The sequence below is a fragment of the Thalassophryne amazonica genome, chromosome 7 (genome assembly GCF_902500255.1).
Source record: "Thalassophryne amazonica chromosome 7, fThaAma1.1, whole genome shotgun sequence".
Taxonomy (NCBI): domain Eukaryota; kingdom Metazoa; phylum Chordata; class Actinopteri; order Batrachoidiformes; family Batrachoididae; genus Thalassophryne; species Thalassophryne amazonica.
Genome location: NC_047109.1, coordinates 45,730,664 through 45,752,172, shown reverse-complemented (window position 1 = coordinate 45,752,172; position 21,509 = coordinate 45,730,664). Strand labels below are relative to the sequence as shown.

Here is a 21,509-nt window from a genome sequence, read left to right as displayed (position 1 = left end):
GGAAAGAGAAAGGGTGAGAGACAACAAAACCAGAAGTGAGACAACAGCAGAACACTGCTAATGTTTCGATTCAACTACCTGCAGGACTGCGCTTGCTGACACAGTGAGCAAATTTCACTGACATATTAGGGCTGACCAGGACACTTGTGGCTAAAACGGAGAGTCAAATCATGGTGGTAGAGAGGCTATATCTCTTTCATACTCGGGCTGTATTTTTTGCGATATTCAAGTCCAGTAATATGTGAGAATAACAGATAGAGTGACTGATTTGTAAAAATTGATCCGTACCTGTGCATACTTACAATTAAAGCCCTTTTCACACCGGGCCTGCATAGAGTTGCCTTGTGCTGCATATCTAGTACACAGGAATGGTGGGGTAAGTTGTGCACAGGGGGGAAAAAACCTTGCGCACAGGGGAGAGAAGCTTGGCTCAATGACACTGTTTTTACAGACTGCCTGGACACACAGATGGATTTGATACACTGGAAAAAGTCAGAATACATTATTTCCAGGAGTTAATGGACTTTATTAACTGTGCCACAATCGTGACAGAACTTGAGGAGGTGAAAGCACTGCGGAGCTGCAGCCGGCCATCACGCACGATCCGTCCATGAGGACTGGATGTGGACATGTCCTCTCTCTGGCGATCCGTCGTGAGGAGTTATACTGGACGTGGACATGTCTTCTCTCTGGCGATCAGCCCATGAGCAGGAGTTAATGGACTTTATTTATTGTGCCACAATTGTGAGAGAACTTGAGGAGGTAGAAGAAAGCTGCAGCCAGTGATTGGGCATGCAATACGTCCTTGAGGAGTACGTGGACATGTCCTCTTGCTGGCGATCGGTCCGTGAGCAGGAGTTAATGGACTTTATTTAATGTGCCACAGTCATGAGAGAACCTGAGGAGGTGAAAGCATCACGGAGCTGCAGCCGGCGATCGGTCCATGAGGAGTTAGTGAACCCACCTCTTCTTCTGTGGTTTTGAAGCTTCACTGCCAGCAAAGTCCAGCTGGATGAATAAAATCTAGCAATGCAGGTATGTACTGATAAAAAAACGAAAAGGATTTTTTGCCCTGGCATAGTGTTGTGTACAATTGCAGTGGCATGGTGTACAGTAGCGCAGTGTTGTGTAGACTTGCATGGAACCCTGCATCTGTGCTCTGCGCCGAAAGTCTGTGAAAAAATTAAACATGTTTAATTGAAACATGTTTAATTTTTTGCATCCATTTTGCTGGCCCCATTTGCATCCCTCAGCGTATTGCCACATAGGGTTGCATAAACTAAGCGTAGGGCTACATGAGCTCAGCGTAGTCGGTTTGCAGCATTACGCAACTCTACAGTGGCCCGTTGTGAAAGGGGTTAGGGTTAGGGTAAATAACAAATACAGAATGCTTTACATGGCTGATGTGTGTCATTGGTAGCTTAGTGGTTAGCACTGCTGCACAGCGAGAAGGTCCTAGGTTCAATCAGATCTGGCCCTTTCTGTGCGGAGTTAGCATATTCTTCCCATGTTTACCTAGGTTCCCTCCAGGTGCTCTGGCTTCCTCCCACTTTCAAAGACATGTAGCAAATTTGACCATAAGTGTTTGTGAGAGTGTGAATGTGTTTCTCTATATGTGTTGGCCCTATGACAGAATGGAAACCTGTTCAAGATGTCCCAGCCTCTGACCGCTGGAATAAGCTCCCCCCCCCCATAATGTGATCCTTATCTGGAATAAGCAGGCTGGATAAAGTAACATCAATGAAAGTGACAGAACATGTAGAGTAAGTATTTCTTTTTCAGAGACATTCAGAGTAAGTGGTCTTAAAGTCTGTCATTCCTTCATTCATTTGATAGCAACGCTGCATCCATCCCACTGTTCTTCTTGATCACTGTCAATTTATTCATGTATGCTTTCCAACCTTTATTTTTTTTTTGTTGTTGTTGCTGTTTCCATTCTGTGCATTATGGTTCTGGAGAGCAAGTGATCTCATCTCTTTCATTCTTTTTCTTAATTACAGCCCATAGTCTTCAACCTCCCATACAGTTTTAAACCATAATCTCACTATGTGGGGCCCATCAAACCCCAGGGTGTTTATTTTTAGATTGTATCTCATATATATATATATATATATATATATATATATATATACACACATTGGGGAAAATAAGTATTTGACCCCCTGTCAGTTTTGCAGGTTTTCCCACCTACAAAGAATGGAGAGGTCTGTAATTTTTATCATAGGTACAATTCAACTGTGAGAGACAGAATCTAAAAAAAAATCCAGAAAATCACATTGTATGATTTTTAAATAATTAATTTTCATTTTATTGCATAAAATAAGTATTTGACCCCCTACCAACCAGCATTCTGCACTCTTTACCTGTATTAATTGCACCTGTTTGAACTTGTTACCTGTATAAAAGACACCTGTTCACACACTCAATCAATCACACTCCAACCTGTCCACCATAGCCAAAACCAAAGAGCTGTCTAAGGACACCAGGGACAAAACTGTAGACCTGCATAAGGCTGGGATGGACTACAGGACAACAGGCAAACAGCTTGGTGATAAGACAACAACTGTTATGATTATTTATTAGAAAGTGGAAGAAACACAAGATGACTGTCAAGCTCCCTCGGTCTGGGATTCCATGCAAGATCTCACTTTGTGGGGTAAGGATGATTCTGAGAAAGCTCAGAATTACACAGGAGGACCTTTGGGGGAGGCGATGGTCTAGTGGTTAAGGTGTTGGGCTTGAATCCAGAAGATCATGGGTTCAAATCCCCGCCTGACTGGAAAATCACTAAGGGCCCTTGGGCAAGGCCTTTAATCCCCTATTGCTCCTGGTGTGTAGTGAGCGCCTTGTATGGCAGCACCCTGACATGGGGGTGAATGTGACGCATAATTGTAAAGCGCTTTGAGCGTCTGATTCAGATATATAAATGCAGTCCATTTACCATTTACCTGGTCAATGACCTGAAAGTCACGAAGATTACATTAGTAACACATAATGCTGTCATGGTTTAAAATCCTGCAGGGCAGCAAGGTCCCCCTGCTCAAGCCAGCACATGTGCAGGCCCATTTGAAGTCCACCAGTGACCATCTGGATGATCCAGAGGAGGGTCATGTGGTCAGATGAGATCAAAATAGAGCTTTTTGGAATCAACTCCACTTACCATGTTTAGAGGATGAGAACAACCTCAAGAAAACCATCCCAATCGTGAAGCATGGGGATGGAAACATCATACTGGGGGTGCTCTTCTGCAAAGGGGACAGGACGACTGCACTGTAGTGAAGAGAGGATGGCTGGGGTCATGCATTGTGAGATTTTGGCAAACAACCTCCTTCCTTCAGTAAAAGCATTGAAGATGGGTCATGGCTGGGTCTTCCAGCATGACAATAACCCCAAACACACAGCCAGGGCAACTAAGGAGGAGCTCCGTAAGAAGCATTTCAAGGTCCTGGAGTGGCCTGGCCAGTCTCCAGACCTGAACTCAATAGAAAATCTTTGAAGGGAGCTGAAACTCCAAACCTGACAGATTTGGAGAAGATCTGTATGGAGGAGTGGACCAAAATCCCGGTTGCAGTGTGTGAAAACTTGGTCAAGAACTACAGGAAACATCTGACCTCTGTAATGGCAGACAAATGTTTCTGTACCAATTATTAAGCTCTGTTTTTCTAGGGGGTCAAATACTTATTTTATGCAATAAAATGCAAATTAATTTAAAAAAAAATCATATAATGTGATTTAGTGGATTTTTTTTTTTTTAGAATTTTATCTCTCACAGTTGAAGTGTACCTACGATAAAAATTACAGACCTCTCCATTCTCTGTAGGTGGGAAAACCTGCAAAACTGACAGGGGGGTCAAATACTTATTTTCCCCACTGTATATGATATATGATATGATATGATATGATTGATATATATATATATATATATATATATATATATATATATATATATATATATATATATATATATATATATATATATATATATATATATATATATATATATATATATATATATGGGCGTGGGGGGGGGGGGGGTTGTATCATAAAATATTAGCCTGGCATGTCATATAATATTTTAGTAACATAGAAGAGAATATGTCTGGCATCCAGTCAGACTCTACATGGTAGGATGAGAGTTAGTCTGCTGGTGCACATTGCAGGGAGCAGAGGAGAGATGTTGACATGAACTAGAGAAGGGGTTTATCTATGTAACAAAAAGTCTAGTGTGAATGTCAAATCTCTGCTGTTGCCAGATTGATCGTCTTCCATAAATGTAACCAGCTCCACATGTGAAAGAAGCTTTTTGGAGGGTTTGACAGCAAGGCTGCCTGATACCCACATACAGACAAGACAAAATGACAACAAGAATTGTTCTTTTCTTCTTCCATTTTTCAACTTTCAGAACAGTTTTACAGCACAGCACCACAGGACACTGAAGTGCAAATTAATGAGTGAACGATGGATTCCCTGTTCATCACAGAACCGGGAAAATCATTGTTTATGTGAAGACAAAGGCTGGCCTTAATTTATTTGCACATAATGACCCCGACATTTGGAATCAATGTGCTACTTCATGATACCTGACTATCTTCAATGCCGACATCACTCACTTATCTTGAGCTGCTTACTCCAATTAAAGTTTACAGGAGGGCTGCAGCCACACATACGAGACAGACAAACACATTCACAGCCGCACGCTGTGAATGTGTTTGTCTGTGTGATAGGTTTGTTCCTATCAAATGATTTATGTATGTGTATTAATTACTATTTGGTATCCAGGCAATTCCCACAAGTACCTGTAAGCTTTGTGGAAAGAGACTTAGGAGTAATAACCGCTCAGCAATGCCACAACCAACTGAAAAAGGACGTCACATTAGTTAGAATTTTAACTTTCTTCATCATCTACACAGCAAATTTGTGTTAAATTTCCAGTGTTGAGGGATGTCAGTGTAAAGTGTTAAGATTCTGGTGTTAATTTCAAAATTTACACCACATTGGTGTCACGCCCTTGTGTTAAATCACACAGTGTTAATTCAACTCTCTGCAAGTGTTAAACTACATCCACAAGTGAGTGGGAACTGAGAAAGAAAAGAAATGTCTACATGTACAATATATTAAAACTAGTGCATTGCGCTTGGGGATCCATGGGCTCTAGACTGGGTAGTGTTTATAAAATAGGTAGGTGAAATTTTTGTGGTAAGGGTGGTAATAAATTAAGTTTTGATAATGAGTTAGAATGGCGTGTGAGTCCAGAATGTTTTTCAAACCTTAGACATCAACAATTTTTAGAAAAATGCAACCCTTTTATTTCCTGTTAATTATTTCATTTTTAATGTCAGTCTTTTACTGTTGAGATCTTTTGTATAATAATAAAGAAGTGATGACATGTCCTCCTCCCTTCATCTGAACATGTCCTCCTCTGCTCTGAAAACATGCACGTTGCATCCAGATTGTAAAAATGCTTCTCCTAGAGGTGGGCGGATCAATCCTAATATCGATAATATCGATACCAACGCTGGTATTGATATTAAACAATCCTCATGTAAAAGATCAATACTCAAGCTTTTTTCTCTCCCGCATGCACTGACTGCTGCGCACGCAGACACGGAGCAGCACACCCTTGTATTGTGGTTTGTCAGCCCTCTACCTCAGGAGATTTTGTTTTAAGTGGTGTTGAGTGATATTTTTTTAAACAAAAATGTTGATTGTGTTAATAAAGTATTTTGTTGTCACATACGTTTGGCAAAATTCTATCCTAGGTCTTTCGGAACCTTTGAATCTATGAAGCTTAAATATGAAAAAGTATTGGTCTCGGTATAGGTATCAATATTGGCGATACCGGGCTTCTATTTACTTGGTATCAAAATTCCCGGTATCGCCCACCTCTAGCTTCTACATAGCACAAATACACATGAAAACATGTGTGCTTCAACTTGAATTGGTTTGTGTGACTATGAATCCTTCTACTGTCTTAACCTGGCTGTGGACTTCAGTGTCTGCAGCACGTGTGAATTATCGACCTTTTCTGGAGTTGCGGGGCAGGAGGAGGTGAAAGTGTATGTGGAGTCCACAAAGCAGGCAGGATTTTAATGATGTCCTGTGTGTGTTTAAGCCTACATTTGAGAAAAGGATCACACTGTGGAAGGCTTGTGCATGCTCGGTTCATAAAGCTTGCCAAATGATGAATAAAGTCTGGATCTGACCATAAACCCAGGAAGGGGCATAATCCAGGAGATTATTTTATGCAGGTCTGTGTTTGTTCTTGCTGCGATCCGCCCTGTGTCACTCATTCTGTCCTAACTTGTGAGTGATTACTGTTGTGTGTGCTGGTGCTGACGGTGGCAAAATAGAAAGGGATAAGGGATGCGGTGGAGCCTGTACTTGTCTGAATGCATTTCCGTTTTATATATTGTGTAAGCAGATTCTGAAGGAAATCTGTTGCTTTGATTTGATACATTTCCATGTGATGCTGTTATACTATGCAAAAATTATAATATAATTCAAGCAGGGTTTGTTTTTTTGTTTTCTAACATAATGTTGTACAAAAAGCACCAAATAAGTGCAACTGTAGATTTGAGAGGAAGAGTCACTGCACAAAGAAAACAAATATGCATGCCTAGTCAAGTCTGGAGTGTGCGCTGGTGCCACGCTTCACTGCAACCATGACCTTGGGTCCTTTATGGCCACCACCCTGATAGACAACCAATGCATCCACACATCTCTAAAATCCTTCCTCCAAATTCATTAACACATGCAAACATGATCTTGGAATATATCTCAGACATTCTACAACTTAATTCTTAAGGTCAAAGGTCTTGTGATAAATAGGAGGGTCATATGACTTATTCATTAATTCATTCAATTTCTGAACCCACTTATTCTAATTAAGGGTCACGGGGGGACTGGATCCTATGCCAGCTGTCATTGGGAGACATGAGGGGGTGCACAATGGACAGACCACTAGTCTGTGGCAGGGCCAACACATACTGTATAGACAGATATATTCACAAACACCCAACCTGTTGTTAATTGTGAGTTAGCAGGTTACACAATCTGCATAGCTTTGGAAGTGGGAGGAAACTGGAGCACCCAGAGAGAACCCATGTTAACATGGGGGAAAACATGCAAACTCCACAAAAGAAGGGTTGGGTTTGAAGCAAACCCTAACCCATAACCTGGCTCTGAGGCACTAAGGCAAATAAACCTAAGTTTTTGCAACCGTAGTTATCTCAGTTCTTACACACTCTAGGCAGCTCAAAATTTGCATGCAGGTTGCTTATTCACTCCCATTGCCAGTCCACATAATTAGATTGCAAAATGTCAGACAGTTCAGGCCATTTGACCAATCCTGAACAACAAATCCCTCAAATTTGTTGACAAACAGAACAGATCATACTGACAGGATCATTTACCAAAGTTATAGCATATAGTTCCACATACCTTTGGCCGATTTTGCTTTTTAAGTAGCAGATTTAAACCCAGACTGTTTCAACCCCTCATTGTTGTCACGTAAAATGAGCCAGGGGTCACATGATTTTGTTTCCATTAAGTTGCAAGAGGGAATTCCCCAGAAACCAGGTGTGCCTGACAGACACCAACAAAGCAGATGCTATTTTTACTTTTGGGAATCAAAGGAAGAAAAGAAAGAGAAACAACACAAGAAATCTATAAGGGGAAAAGGGAAGGAAAGTCAAGGATCACTATGTCTGACAGATTATACGAAGGTACGTTCTTGGATTCTCAATCGTTATCAGAAATTTTCCTGTTACATGCCATTGATTTGACTTGTCATTTTCCTTTTGAAAACTCAGACCATTTCTGTTACAAAATGCAGACCAGTGACATGGTCCTTTACTTCAGCACGAAAGAAAGAAAAGTTACTGAAAACATAGGCCAATTGTTGTGTTACTGCCTCCCTTACTCAGTGCAACTGTTTTCCTGCCAGCTGCTGCTGTCTGAACAGTCAGAGCCCCACTGAAGGTCTGTGCTGGACTGTATTTGTTCCCTTGTGGTTGATCTCTGATCCATTTTGATTCTGACCCCATTGCTTTTGAAACTTTGGCTTGTGTATCCTAGTCTCTGTCTGTCTCTTCCCTGACCTTTGACCCTGTGTTGTTACCTCAAGATCTGCTCAGTCCTTTTTAGATGTTATATGACTTTGTATGGATTCCTTCATTCTGACCTTTGGGTTGACATCCACTAAGTGAGTTACAGTAAATTTTCTTAAAGTCTAATTGCAGTGAAGACAGTTATGGTTGATTGTTAAGCTAATTTACCGGCCTGCATTTTGGGTGAAGAGAAGTACCTCTGCTGGGTTTCCCACCTTGTTTATGTGGGCCTGTGAAGATCTCATCTGTGGTAACCATTTCCTGTCTGCAGGTTTTCCACTCATATGGCTTCCTGAAAGTGTGGTTCAGACCTCAGACCTCATCTTCTCCCCAACCTCTGCATGCACATTTCTGATCATCCTTACAGATCTGTTAATAAATCCAATTTACAATTACGGAAATTAAGTGTGCGTAATAAAGCGCGATGACACAGAGGAACCATATTGAACATATTAACTGAATTTATTTAATACTTTGTACAAAAGCTTTGTTAGTAGTAACAGCTTTAAGATGTCTCCTGTATGGAGAAACTAGCCACATGTGTTGCTCAGGTGTGATTTTAGCCCATTGTTCCACACAAACAATCTTGATTCTTGAAGGTTCCATGGACCTCTTCTGTGAACTCTGATCTTTATTTCTTTACATAGGGATCGACCAGGACTCTGGGCGGAGTCCTGGTCGATCTGGGCTTCTTCCATTTGCGGATGGTGGGGGCTATTGTGCTCACTGGGACTTTCAGGCCAGCGGAGGTGTTTCTGTGCCCTTCCCCAGATTTGTTCCTCATGACGGTCCTGTCTCGGAGGTCTACGGACAATTCCTTTGGCTTCATGCTTGGTTTGTGCTCTGGTGTGCACTGTCGACTGTGGGACCTTGTGTGTAGGTGGGTGTGTGTCTTTCGGGGTTGTGCCCAGTCGGCTGGGTTTGCCCCAGGTGAACTCCAGGTTGAGCTGTGGGACATCCCAGGGATGATTGTTGGCGACGGGAGGCACCTGAGCTCGGGTTTGAGCTTCATGGTAGGGGCTGTGAATATTTATGTAATGTGACTTCTTCGTTTTATTTTGTTTTTGTTTTTTTGTTTTTTTTTTATGTTTTCAGGGGAGGTGATGCTTCTAGTGGTTAAGCGTTGGGCTTGAGACCAGAGGATCCTCAGTTCAAATCCCAGCCTGACTGGAAAATCACTAAGGGCCCTTGGGCAAGGTCCTTAATCCCCTATTTGCTCCCAGTGTGTAGTGGGCGCCTTGCATGACAGCAGCCTGACATCGGGGTGAATGTGAGGCATTGATGTGTAAAGCGCTTTGAGCGTCTGATGCAGATGGAAAAGAGCTATATAAATGCAGTCCAATTATTTATTTTCCATAGATTTTCTATTAGATTCAAGTCAGATGATTGTCTGAACCATTCTAACAGCTTCTTTTCATTCTCTGAAACCAGTTAAGAGTTTCCTTGGCTGCATGTTTGGGATCACTGTGTTGCTGAAATGTCCACTGTCATTTAATTTTCATCATCCTGGTAGATGGCAGCAGATTTTTATTAAGAATGTCTTGATACATTTTTCCATTAATCCTTCCTTCAATTATATGATATTTGCTAGTGCTGTATGCTGAAAAACAGCTCCACACCGTGATGCTCCCATCTTCAAACTTTACTGTTTGGGGTGGTGTTTTTGGGGTGATGTGCAGTGCCATTTGACTTCCAAATATGGTTTGTATTATGGCATCCAAAGAGTTCAATTTCAGATTTAGCCGACCAGACTGTATTCTCCCACTATCTCACAGGCTTGTCTAAATGTTGCAGCAAACTTTAAACAAGCTTCAACATGCTTTTTCTTCAGCAATGGACTCTTGTGTGGTGAGCGTGCACACAGGTCATGGGGGTTGAGTGCATTGCGTAATGTTTTCTTTAAAACAACTGTACCTGCTAATTCCAGGTCTTTCTAAAGTTGGAGGTAACTTGACAAAACTATGCTTCTGTTACATGTTCTGTAATATTCTACCAAACTTTTTTTTGTGATGCCAAAAATATCATATGTCCATATTCATGTTTTGTGTGTATCTACACTGTTTGTACATCACAGACACAAACTGCTGGTTTAGGTAGAGCTGGAAGAATTAAAACACGTTTGTCTTATTCGCTATTCCAAGTGGCTGCTTTGAAAGCGAACCTAAAAACGAGATTTGCTGTGTTTCTTTGAGGAAAGCCTACAGTCGCTTCTTGGATTCCTATAGTTTAGGTGCAAAATGTGTGCAAATTATTTTCTTCATGTGACACCAAAGAACAGTAGTTGCTTGGCACTTTTCAAGAAAATTAAATTAAGCACCAGCAAAATGTTAGCAGGACAAGTTGAAGGATATAGAATGGTTTTATGGCTGTAAATCTCATGGAGCTTGTTACTAATACGGTATAAATCCCCGCCTTTCATTATAGTATTATATGAAATGCATTGGAATGGAGCGACAGATCCTATTTGACATTCCGTTACCGGAGCAGTTGTGCACAGCCTCACACTTAAGCCCTTTAAAGCTAATACACAAATGTAATATTACACATATCCGTGGCGCACAACAACATTTTTTTTCACTTTTTTTTGACAGAACCAGCAAACGCACAAGACGATTCTCCCAACTGATTTAATTGCTCAAACAGACTGAGGAGCATAATGATGTTTTGCCTCTCCGACTGCAACAATGCTCCTAATCGGCTCAGCTATTATTCCGACAATGAAAATGAATCATAAGATGCTTGTTTGTTCTTTTACAATGTTAATTGACTGGGCTCACAGAATGATTTGGAGCGTGCACATGTGCTCAATGACTTTCCACAGCAAAGAAGGCTTATGCATGTTGGGAAGGCTTGAGATTTTTTTTTTTTTTTTTTTGCAGGAAGCATCCTCATTTGTAGCGCGTGTCCGGCGCCACCACGGAGACTTTCCGTGAGTCCAAATGCACGCTGAGCATGAGAGAATTCACCCTGCTGAAGGTAGTTGAGGGAAACGGGACCCTTGCTGGGCTCATCTGTGCTCCGGGTGGAGAGCTGGTCCATTTTGTCCTGCATCATTTGGCGTGGGGGAGGGGCGCAGATGAATCACGCCCTGTGGTGGCTGCACGTATGGGCTCCATTGTACTGCGATTATGTAGGACGAAGATGCCGTTTGTTAATCCGCCTGTGGGAGGGTGCATGGTGGTGAATTATTGCACTTTGGGAGAGAAGACAAGAGGAGAAGAAGGACATAAGGAATGGAGCAAGAAGGAGAAGAGGAGGAGGAGCGAGAGAGAGAGAGAGAACTCCCCTTTGGCTGTGATTATGAAATGGTCTGTCACAGATTAAGGCTACGGGGATGCAGGCAGAGATGAGCCAGAGCCTCCCACAGACACACCGGCTAGTCAGACTGTTTCCTGAGCCAGACTCAAAGGGGTGACCCACTGCTTAGGCCATTGTAACAGTTACAAGGTTTTTACAAAGTTTAACAAAGTTTTATAAAGCTTGGAAAAAAACAAAAAATCTGCTGCAACAATTTCAGGCATGGGATCCTGCCTTCAGCCCAGTATCCCACTGTTGCTCAGAGTAGAGCCACTGCTCCTTCATGTTGAAAGGAGCCAGCTGAGGTGGTTTGAGCACCTGGCAAGGATGCCTCCTGGGCACCTCTTTAGGGAGGTGTTCCAGGCTTGTCCAGCTGGGAGGAGGATCCCCTAGTCAGAGGTGGTAAATGTGGCATGGGAAAGGGGAAGTTTGGGGTCCCAATCCCAGATAAGTGGTTCAAGATGTGTTGAGTGTGTACATTGTAATCATTTTGAAACTTAGAGAGTGAGACAGTTTCACATAATCACAAAAACCTTTGGATGTGAGAGGAAGCCGGAGCACCCGGAAGGAACCCATGCAAACATGCGGAGAACATGCAAACTCCACACAGAAAGGCCACAGGTGGGAATCGATCCATGACCTTCTTGCTGTGGGGCAACAGTACTAACCACAATTTAACTCCCAGCACTGAAACACATCTGCCTTTCACACTGGTTCTATGAATCAAAGATTTTTTTTTTTTTTTTTAAGAAAAGCAGGAAGGCTTTTATTCCAAACTTAAAGATTGTTTACAGTGTTTTTAAATACTCAGTATCTAAAACCTTTAAGGTGCAGGACCATATGAATACAGGGTTAGTAGAGTTATGGTAAACTACTTTACTTATTACTCGAATTGTTCTTTTCTGGAGTTTAATTATTGTCTATAGTTAGGATTTTATTTAAATAAATGCTTGTGTTTGTTTCTTACCATAATAAATGAACAAAATAAGTTAGTAATTTAATATGAAGTAAAGAAACAGTACGATACCTCCTTAACTTCAATTCCATCCTCTATTTATTCTGTTTCAGCATGTGCGGGATGACATACAACCCACACAGTGTGTCCACCCACAAACATTGTCTCCCCATGTTTGTTAATGGGGAGAGCTTAGATGCAAAAAAAAAAAAATCTCTGGCAGAAATGAAAAATCTCCATCCCTTTACTCAGATTTGTTCCACAGACATCAATCCTTGATCCTGTAATTTTTCCCACCTTTTGGGGATTTTAAAATGCCTGTGTGCCCCATGTCTCCTAGTACACAACTGGGTATAAAACACAGTGTCTGTTGGTGGGGGGCTTTGCAAGCAAAAGGGATTTTTTTTTCTCCTCAAATGGTACATGAACGCCCCAAGGAATAGTTTTACTGGCCTAGAATCAGCTGTCAAGATTTGATACATTCAGAAGTTTTGCAGAGATGAATCTGGACAAATTAATGCATTTAAGATTCCTCCTCACATGCGAGTGTGTCAGAAGGGAGGAGGGAATCGGAAACATGAGGGAGTTAGTATTCCGAAGGTAAGTCAGGGGCCGGCAGGTAAGTAGGAGACAGAGCGGAGCAATCAGTCTGCCCACAGCCCAGTGGCATAGGACACACACACACACACAGAGTCCTCCAATCGTTCATTTTCCTAATGATCCGCAGAGCAGCAGGAGGCAGAAAGCCATGTTGACTGCTAGACCTCTGCCTTAACCCTCACTCGGAGCAGCATTACTAATGACATCGTGTCAATCTCACTCTGTTGACGTACAAGCCAAAAGTTTACAGCTTAAACTCAAAATCAAAGAGAAAATGTACCTTTGTTAGGTTGGTTATTTCTGCTGGAACTGAGCACTGATGTACCTTATCACTAATTACCGCTTCTTCACCTCCTCAACAGTTTCCAGTACATGAACAGCCCTATTTGTGTCAACTGTAAATTCTCTTTTTCTTCCTTTAAAGAACTTTCACCCACGCATTTAGGCAAATATCAGGATGTGCCGCGGAGGCACGGTGGCCCTTTGCAGCCATTAGGATGCAGGAGGCGGCGTTTCCATGCAGACACCATCTTCACATCGGAAAGGTCACCTCCCTCCCTTTGCGGGTAAATACGCAGACGTATACAAATGCGGTTGCGTGCTGAAATGGCTCACCTTAAAAAGGCATTAGGCTCTCTCTTCCACTGAACTTTACGTGCCTCTCTTCCATTATCTTAACCAATGACATTTCAACCTCTTCCAAAGTCGCGGAATGTTCCCAAACTACGCTCAGCCATTAAGTGTGGACCTTGAAAAACTAAGAGGGATCTCAGGTGAAGGTGAATTAAAAATGTGAAACCTGATAACAGTTTATAGTTGCTTTTGTGGTATTTGTTTTGGCTTTTATTTCCCCTACAATTTTTAATATGCCACTGCATAATAGTTTGTGTACAGAGGTGTCTATCAGGAATTCTTAAAACTACATTTGAGTCAGTGTAGTCATTATAAATTTTTAAGTTACAGGGAGTGATGGCAAGTGACCAGTTGGTCCTCATGTTCAACATGAGATGTGACTCAATGCTGTTCTGGGCACTTTCTTTTTTTCCTCTCTGCTGCATCTTGAGCAAAATGGTTCTCCATTAGACCCAAAGCACCCAACCTGCCTGCTGGTCCCTGCAAGCCTCGTTGCTGTCATGTCACATCTTCCCAGCAGGCTAATGCGTACTGTCAGCACCCCACTTCCTGTACCTGCACACCTGAGATGTGGCACGCCTTTGATTCCAGCCCCAGGCATAGCCAGGCCTAAAATCAGAACCGACTGTTGCACATAGGAACAGGGGGATTAGATCATGAGGGTTTGCACAGGGAGTGGAAGATTTTATACAAGTTTATTTTCTCTCCAATGGTGTCCTAAATGACATTTTAAACATTTTAAACAACTGTTTTCCATGTAAAGATATAGTGGTTTAGTAGCATCCCATGAGGAGGATAAAGCAACACTCCCTTTGTGCTCTGAGCTTTTCTGTTCTCATTTACATTCATATTCTCGCTGCATATGCAAATTTAGTGCATGTGAATTCTGCATGTGCATCTTTAAGCCCCATCTTTAAGCCACACTGAGACAAGACTATGATTTTGGAGTCTGTGCAGCCCCGTCACACAGCCCCCTCACATGGCTTAACCTTACTTGGACTGGTGTCCTATCTAGTGAGAGCTGTCTATTCTCAACTGCTTGACTTGAGATAAACACCTGCATCAATAGTGTGTCTGTGGTGTGAGAACTGGACTACCACCCAAAAGGCTGAGGTTTCAATTTCAATTCAATTTATTTCATTCATATAACACCAAATCACAACAGAGTTGCCTCAAGGCACTTCACACAAGTAAGGTCTAACCTTACTAACCCCCAGAGCAGCAGTGGTAAGGAAAAACTCCCTCTGGGAAGAAACCTCAAGCAGACCAGACACAAAGGGGTGACCCTCTGCTTGGGCCATGCTACAGACATAAATTACAGAACAATTCACAAAACAAATATACAGGAAATGCTATTGGTGCACAGGAGAGGAGGGTCTCCAGCACAATTACCATACCCATCTCTGGATGGAGCTGCACCTTAAACAGAGAGAAAAAAAACAGAATCAGGCATCAGAAAGACAAGAAATACAGAATAATTTGTCAGCATTAAACAGAAAAACAGGAAATACTAAGGTGATCACCAGCCACTAGCCCTAAACGTCACTAAAAGACCCAGAATTTAGGTAAAGTTGAGGCCACGGCACATTCCGTTTCCTAATTAAATGAATTAAAAGAGTAAAAAGCGTAGAACTATACTATGCCAGTATGGTAGCCATACGAAAGGGAAATAAGTGTGTCTTAAGTCTGGACTTGAAAGTCTCCACAGAATCTGACTGTTTAATTGACACAGGGAGATCATTCCACAAAACAGGGGCATGATAAGAGAAAGCTCTGTGACCCGCAGACTTCTTATTCATCCTAGGGACACAAAGTAGTCCTGCACCCTGAGAGCGCAAAGCCTGGGCTGGTACGTAGGGCTTAATTAGGTCAGCTAGGTAGGGAGGTGCCAGTCCATGAACAGTTTTATAGACTAGTAGCAGAACCTATATATATATATATATATATATATATATATATATATATATATATATATATATACGAGGTCTATTAGAAAAGTATCCGACCTTATTATTTTTTTCAAAAACCATATGGATTTGAATCACGTGTGATTGCGTCAGCCAAGCTTGAACCTTCGTGCACATGCGTGAGTTTTTCACACCTGTCGGTTGCGTCATTCGCCTTTGAGCAGGCTTTGAGTGAGGAGTGGTCCACCCCTCTTGTCGTTTTTTTCATTGTTTAGGAATGGCTCAGAGACTGCAGCTTTGCTTGATCAAAATTTTTTCAGAAACTGTGAGAGACATCAAAGTGGACACCATGGCGGTGGTTTTTCCATCGAGTGATTATCTGAGAAATTGTGGATGTGCGTGGACATGCCAGAACATGTCCTGTGAGGCTTCATCACGGCATTGCTTTGTGCCATGCGGCACCACCGCGACGCGCGGAATTCCTCCGCACATCTGTCTCAATGTGCCAAAAAGTGCTGATGTCCACGTCTTTTCACAATTCCTGTGCATTCACAGCATCCAGTTTGGAAATGAATGGCACATTCCACTGTTACAGGAGTTTTTGTCATGGAAAGAGGAGCGGAGGCTTCGCACATCGCAGCGGTGCCGCATGGCACAAAGCAACGCCATGATGAAGCCTCACAGGACATGTTCTGGCATGTCCAGGCACATCCACAATTTCCTGGATAATCACTCGATGGAAAAAAAACCGCCAGCTGTCTGAACACCATCTCAAAGCTGTCCTGTGAGACAAAAACGGAGGTGGTTTTGTCTCACTCCAGTAGCGAATCCATCGTGATGCGCGAAGCCTCCGCTCGGCTTTCCATGACAAAATCTCTTCTTAAACGTGAAATCTGCCGGAAAATGGTTGATGTTCAGCTCTTGTGATAACCAGAGAAATTGCACACGATGGTCACGGATCCATAAAGCCATCCGTTTAGAAATGAAATGGTCGCTCAGCCTCTCGATGGCGGCTTTGGAGCACGGCGCACCACCAGTCGCTCTGGGTCATCCTTAAAGTGACAGTAACACTCTTTGAAGCCCATAAAATTTTCACCAAAAACCATCTGAATTCTCGAATGGTGTCCACTTTGATGTCCCTCACAGTTTCTGAAAAAATTTTGATTAAGCAAAGCGGCAGTCTCTGAGCCACTGCTAAACAATGAAAAAAACAACGAGAGGGGTGGACCAGTGCTCACACAAAGCCTGCTCACAGGCGAATGACGCAACCGACAGGCATGAAAAAACTCGAAGGTTCAAGCTTGGCTGACGCAATCACACGTGATTCAAATCCATATGGTTTTTGAAAAAATAATAAGGTCGGATACTTTTCTAATAGACTTCATATATATATATATATATATATATATATATATATATATATACAACCCCTGGCAAAAATTATGGAATCACCGGCCTCAGAGGATGTTCATTCAGTTGTTTAATTTTGTAGAAAAAAAGCAGATCACAGACATGACACAAAACTAAAGTCATTTCAAATGGCAACTTTCTGGCTTTAAGAAACACTATAAGAAATCAAGAAAAAAAGATTGTGGCAGTCAGTAATGGTTACTTTTTAGACCAAGCAGAGGAAAAAAATATGGAATCACTCAATTCTGAGGAAAAAATTATGGAATCACCCTGTAAATTTTCATCCCCCAAATTAACACCTGCATCAAATCAGATCTGCTCATTGACATTGACCCTATGCCATGACATTGACCCTATGTGTCTTTTTGCAAGGAATGTTTTTGCAGTTTTGCTCTATGGCAAGATGCATTATCATCTTGAAAAAATTTCATCATCCCCAAACATCCTTTCAATTGATGGGATAAGAAAAGTGTCCAAAATATCAACGTAAACTTGTGCATTTTTTGATGATGTAATGACAGCCATCCCCAGTGCCTTTACCTGACATGCAGCCCCATATCATCAATGACTGTGGAAATTTACATGTTCTCTTCAGGCAGTCATCTATATATATATATATATATATATATATATGAGGTCTGAGGCATTCTGAGGCTGCGGCATTCTCTCTTTACTAATAGAATGAATTTAAAAGGGTAGAAAAAATAATAATAATAATAATTATTATAATATATATATATAATATATATATATATAATATATATATATATATATATAGTGTGCAGTTATAACTGTAATCTGTTCTGGGTGGGCAGATTTCAACATGGGCACCTGTAAGGACAAATAAAATATACAGAAATGAACAGAAAACCAGACACTGCAAAATTCACATCTTTTCTTTTATAATATGCGTAGCGTACGTGCTATTTTACTTTATGATGGTGACTGGATTTGCGATGTGAAACACTTGATAAAATTCTATATTATTTGCAGACTTCAAAGGAGGATTCTTTGTTTCTCTTTTCTATTTTTGTCTTTTTTCTGAGTAGAGAGAAGGTGTGCAGATTCCCTCATGTCATTTCTGAGTTATTTCCCAGCTTCACCATTTGCTTCCAATTCTGCCACTCTTACCTTTTTGTCCTTCAAATTCTCATCTCCCGACGCGTCTTCTGCTTTCATCTGTTGTCTGTCTCCCTCTCCCTCTTTTGTTGCCAGCCTCTCCCTGTTTCCCCTTTTGTTGTTGCTGTCTCCCCATCTCTGGTCCCAGGGGATGGCTATCTTACCCCTGGCACCAGATCCCAGTGGATGTACAGAAAGCCCCGCCAATGCTGCGCTGGCAGCATGGTGGTAAACTTCTTGCACCGTGCCGAGTGTTGTTCCCGTGGCGCTCTCTCCCAAAGGGAATTCCCACCAGAAACAATGGGCAGCTTACCAGGGTAAACAACAGCCTGCTCCTTGCCAGCCTGCCACAAAGGTGCCGAAAGAAGGCGGAAGAAGCTGTGCTAATATGTACAATCGTGCATGGAAACAGAAAAACCAACAACATACAAAGACACGTCAACTCCATTCCTCTCAGTGCTTTGAATGTTTAGAATCAATGGCAGCACAATCGCACTCACAATAGTAATTGTGGCTCCAACTGTCTCTTTGATTTAGTCAAACAATTGCTTTAGTTTGCTGGAAAAATCTATAGGACTAATTTTCAGTATCACCGACGGGAAGGGAAAAAGTCTCATGAAGAAAATGCGATGAGTTATGGTGCAGGTGGAATACAAATGCAGCGGAAAAAAAACTTTGCCTGTCTGATACCACGATTATGTCAAAGCGTTTGTGAGAAGGTCTGATATAAAAGGATGGGTGGTCTTAAAATTCATATCCACTTACTGCCAGAGCAGGCCTGTATAGTCTCCAAGTAATGGCTGTTTACAAGATAAAAGAAGAGGAAAAATAGCCACTTTTCCTGCTCAGACATGAAATCCTCTTATGAAATTACGTTGATAAAAGGGCCTTGTGACGTCCGCCATTTTTCCTCACATCAGGAAAACCTTGCCTCTGAGCATTATTAATGGCATCCTTGTGGCATGTCATTTTTCTACATCTTCAATGCACTGCTAACAGCAACGGCGGAGGGTTGGGCCTTTACGGCACTCCCGTGGAACAGCGGCTGGGCTGTGGCAAGTTCCTCAAAGCGGCTGCAGCGTGGGAAGAGCCACTAAAACACACTTTGTGGTGCACAAAAAAAAAGCCAAGGGTTAATTTTTGTTGGTTCCCGCTTGCTTTCAGAGGGGGTAGAGTGGAAAATGAACCTGGGCTGAAACAAATAGCAGCATCGGGAGAGACGTGTGGCCTTGGCTTAAACAGAGCCATAAATCAGGCTTGTGACATGGAGCGAGGGAGGGAAAGAGAAAGGGTGAGAGACAACAAAACCAGAAGTGAGACAACAGCAGAACACTGCTAATGTTTCGATTCACTACTGCAGGACTGCGCTTGCTGACACAGTGAGCAAATTTCACTGACATATAGGGCTGACCAGGACACTTGTGGCTAAAACGGAGAGTCAAATCATGGTGGTAGAGAGGCTATATCTCTTTCATACTCGGGCTGTATTTTTTGCGATATTCAAGTCCAGTAATATGTGAGAATAACAGATAGAGTGACTGATTTGTAAAAATTGATCCGTACCTGTGCATACTTACAATTAAAAGCCCTTTTCACACCGGGCCTGCATAGAGTTGCCTTGTGCTGCATATCTAGTACACAGGAATGGTGGGGTAAGTTGTGCACAGGGGGGAAAAAACCTTGCGCACAGGGGAGAGAAGCTTGGCTCAATGACACTGTTTTTACAGACTGCCTGGACACACAGATGGATTTGATACACTGGAAAAAGTCAGAATACATTATTTCCAGGAGTTAATGGACTTTATTAACTGTGCCACAATCGTGACAGAACTTGAGGAGGTGAAAGCACTGCGGAGCTGCAGCCGGCCATCACGCACGATCCGTCCATGAGGACTGGATGTGGACATGTCCTCTCTGGCGATCCGTCGTGAGGAGTTATACTGGACGTGGACATGTCTTCTCTCTGGCGATCAGCCCATGAGCAGGAGTTAATGGACTTTATTTATTGTGCCACAATTGTGAGAGAACTTGAGGAGGTAGAAGAAAGCTGCAGCCAGTGATTGGGCATGCAATACGTCCTTGAGGAGTACGTGGACATGTCCTCTTGCTGGCGATCGGTCCGTGAGCAGGAGTTAATGGACTTTATTTAATGTGCCACAGTCATGAGAGAACCTGAGGAGGTGAAAGCATCACGGAGCTGCAGCCGGCGATCGGTCCATGAGGAGTTAGTGAACCCACCTCTTCTTCTGTGGTTTTGAAGCTTCACTGCCAGCAAAGTCCAGCTGGATGAATAAAATCTAGCAATGCAGGTATGTACTGATAAAAAAACGAAAAGGATTTTTTGCCCTGGCATAGTGTTGTGTACAATTGCAGTGGCATGGTGTACAGTAGCGCAGTGTTGTGTAGACTTGCATGGAACCCTGCATCTGTGCTCTGCGCCGAAAGTCTGTGAAAAAAATTAAACATGTTTCAATTAAACATGTTTAATTTTTTGCATCCATTTTGCTGGCCCCATTTGCATCCCTCAGCGTATTGCCACATAGGGTTGCATAAACTAAGCGTAGGGCTACATGAGCTCAGCGTAGTCGGTTTGCAGCATTACGCAACTCTACAGTGGCCCGTTGTGAAAGGGGTTAGGGTTAGGGTAAATAACAAATACAGAATGCTTTACATGGCTGATGTGTGTCATTGGTAGCTTAGTGGTTAGCACTGCTGCACAGCGAGAAGGTCCTAGGTTCAATCAGATCTGGCCCTTTCTGTGCGGAGTTAGCATATTCTTCCCATGTTTACCTAGGTTCCCTCCAGGTGCTCTGGCTTCCTCCCACTTTCAAAGACATGTAGCAAATTTGACCATAAGTGTTTGTGAGAGTGTGAATGTGTTTCTCTATATGTGTTGGCCCTATGACAGAATGGAAACCTGTTCAAGATGTCCCAGCCTCTGACCGCTGGAATAAGCTCCCCCCCCCATAATGTGATCCTTATCTGGAATAAGCAGGCTGGATAAAGTAACATCAATGAAAGTGACAGAACATGTAGAGTAAGTATTTCTTTTTCAGAGACATTCAGAGTAAGTGGTCTTAAAGTCTGTCATTCCTTCATTCATTTGATAGCAACGCTGCATCCATCCCACTGTTCTTCTTGATCACTGTCAATTTATTCATGTATGCTTTCCAACCTTTATTTTTTTTTGTTGTTGTTGCTGTTTCCATTCTGTGCATTATGGTTCTGGAGAGCAAGTGATCTCATCTCTTTCATTCTTTTTCTTAATTACAGCCCATAGTCTTCAACCTCCCATACAGTTTTAAACCATAATCTCACTATGTGGGGCCCATCAAACCCCAGGGTGTTTATTTTTAGATTGTATCTCATATATATATATATATATATATATATATATATATACACACATTGGGGAAAATAAGTATTTGACCCCCTGTCAGTTTTGCAGGTTTTCCCACCTACAAAGAATGGAGAGGTCTG

The 21,509-nt window shown here is 42.2% G+C and overlaps 1 long non-coding RNA gene across 1 annotated transcript; it reads right to left on the bottom strand.

Annotated features, from left to right (window-relative positions):
* Positions 1-1,791: 1,791 nt before the first annotated feature.
* LOC117513279 lies at positions 1,792-19,861 on the bottom strand. The gene is made up of 3 exons (XR_004561535.1): positions 19,718-19,861; positions 13,616-13,619; positions 1,792-1,802 (listed from the first exon to the last, which is right to left on the bottom strand). It is a non-coding gene; the product is annotated as an uncharacterized LOC117513279 (long non-coding RNA).
* Positions 19,862-21,509: the final 1,648 nt, after the last annotated feature.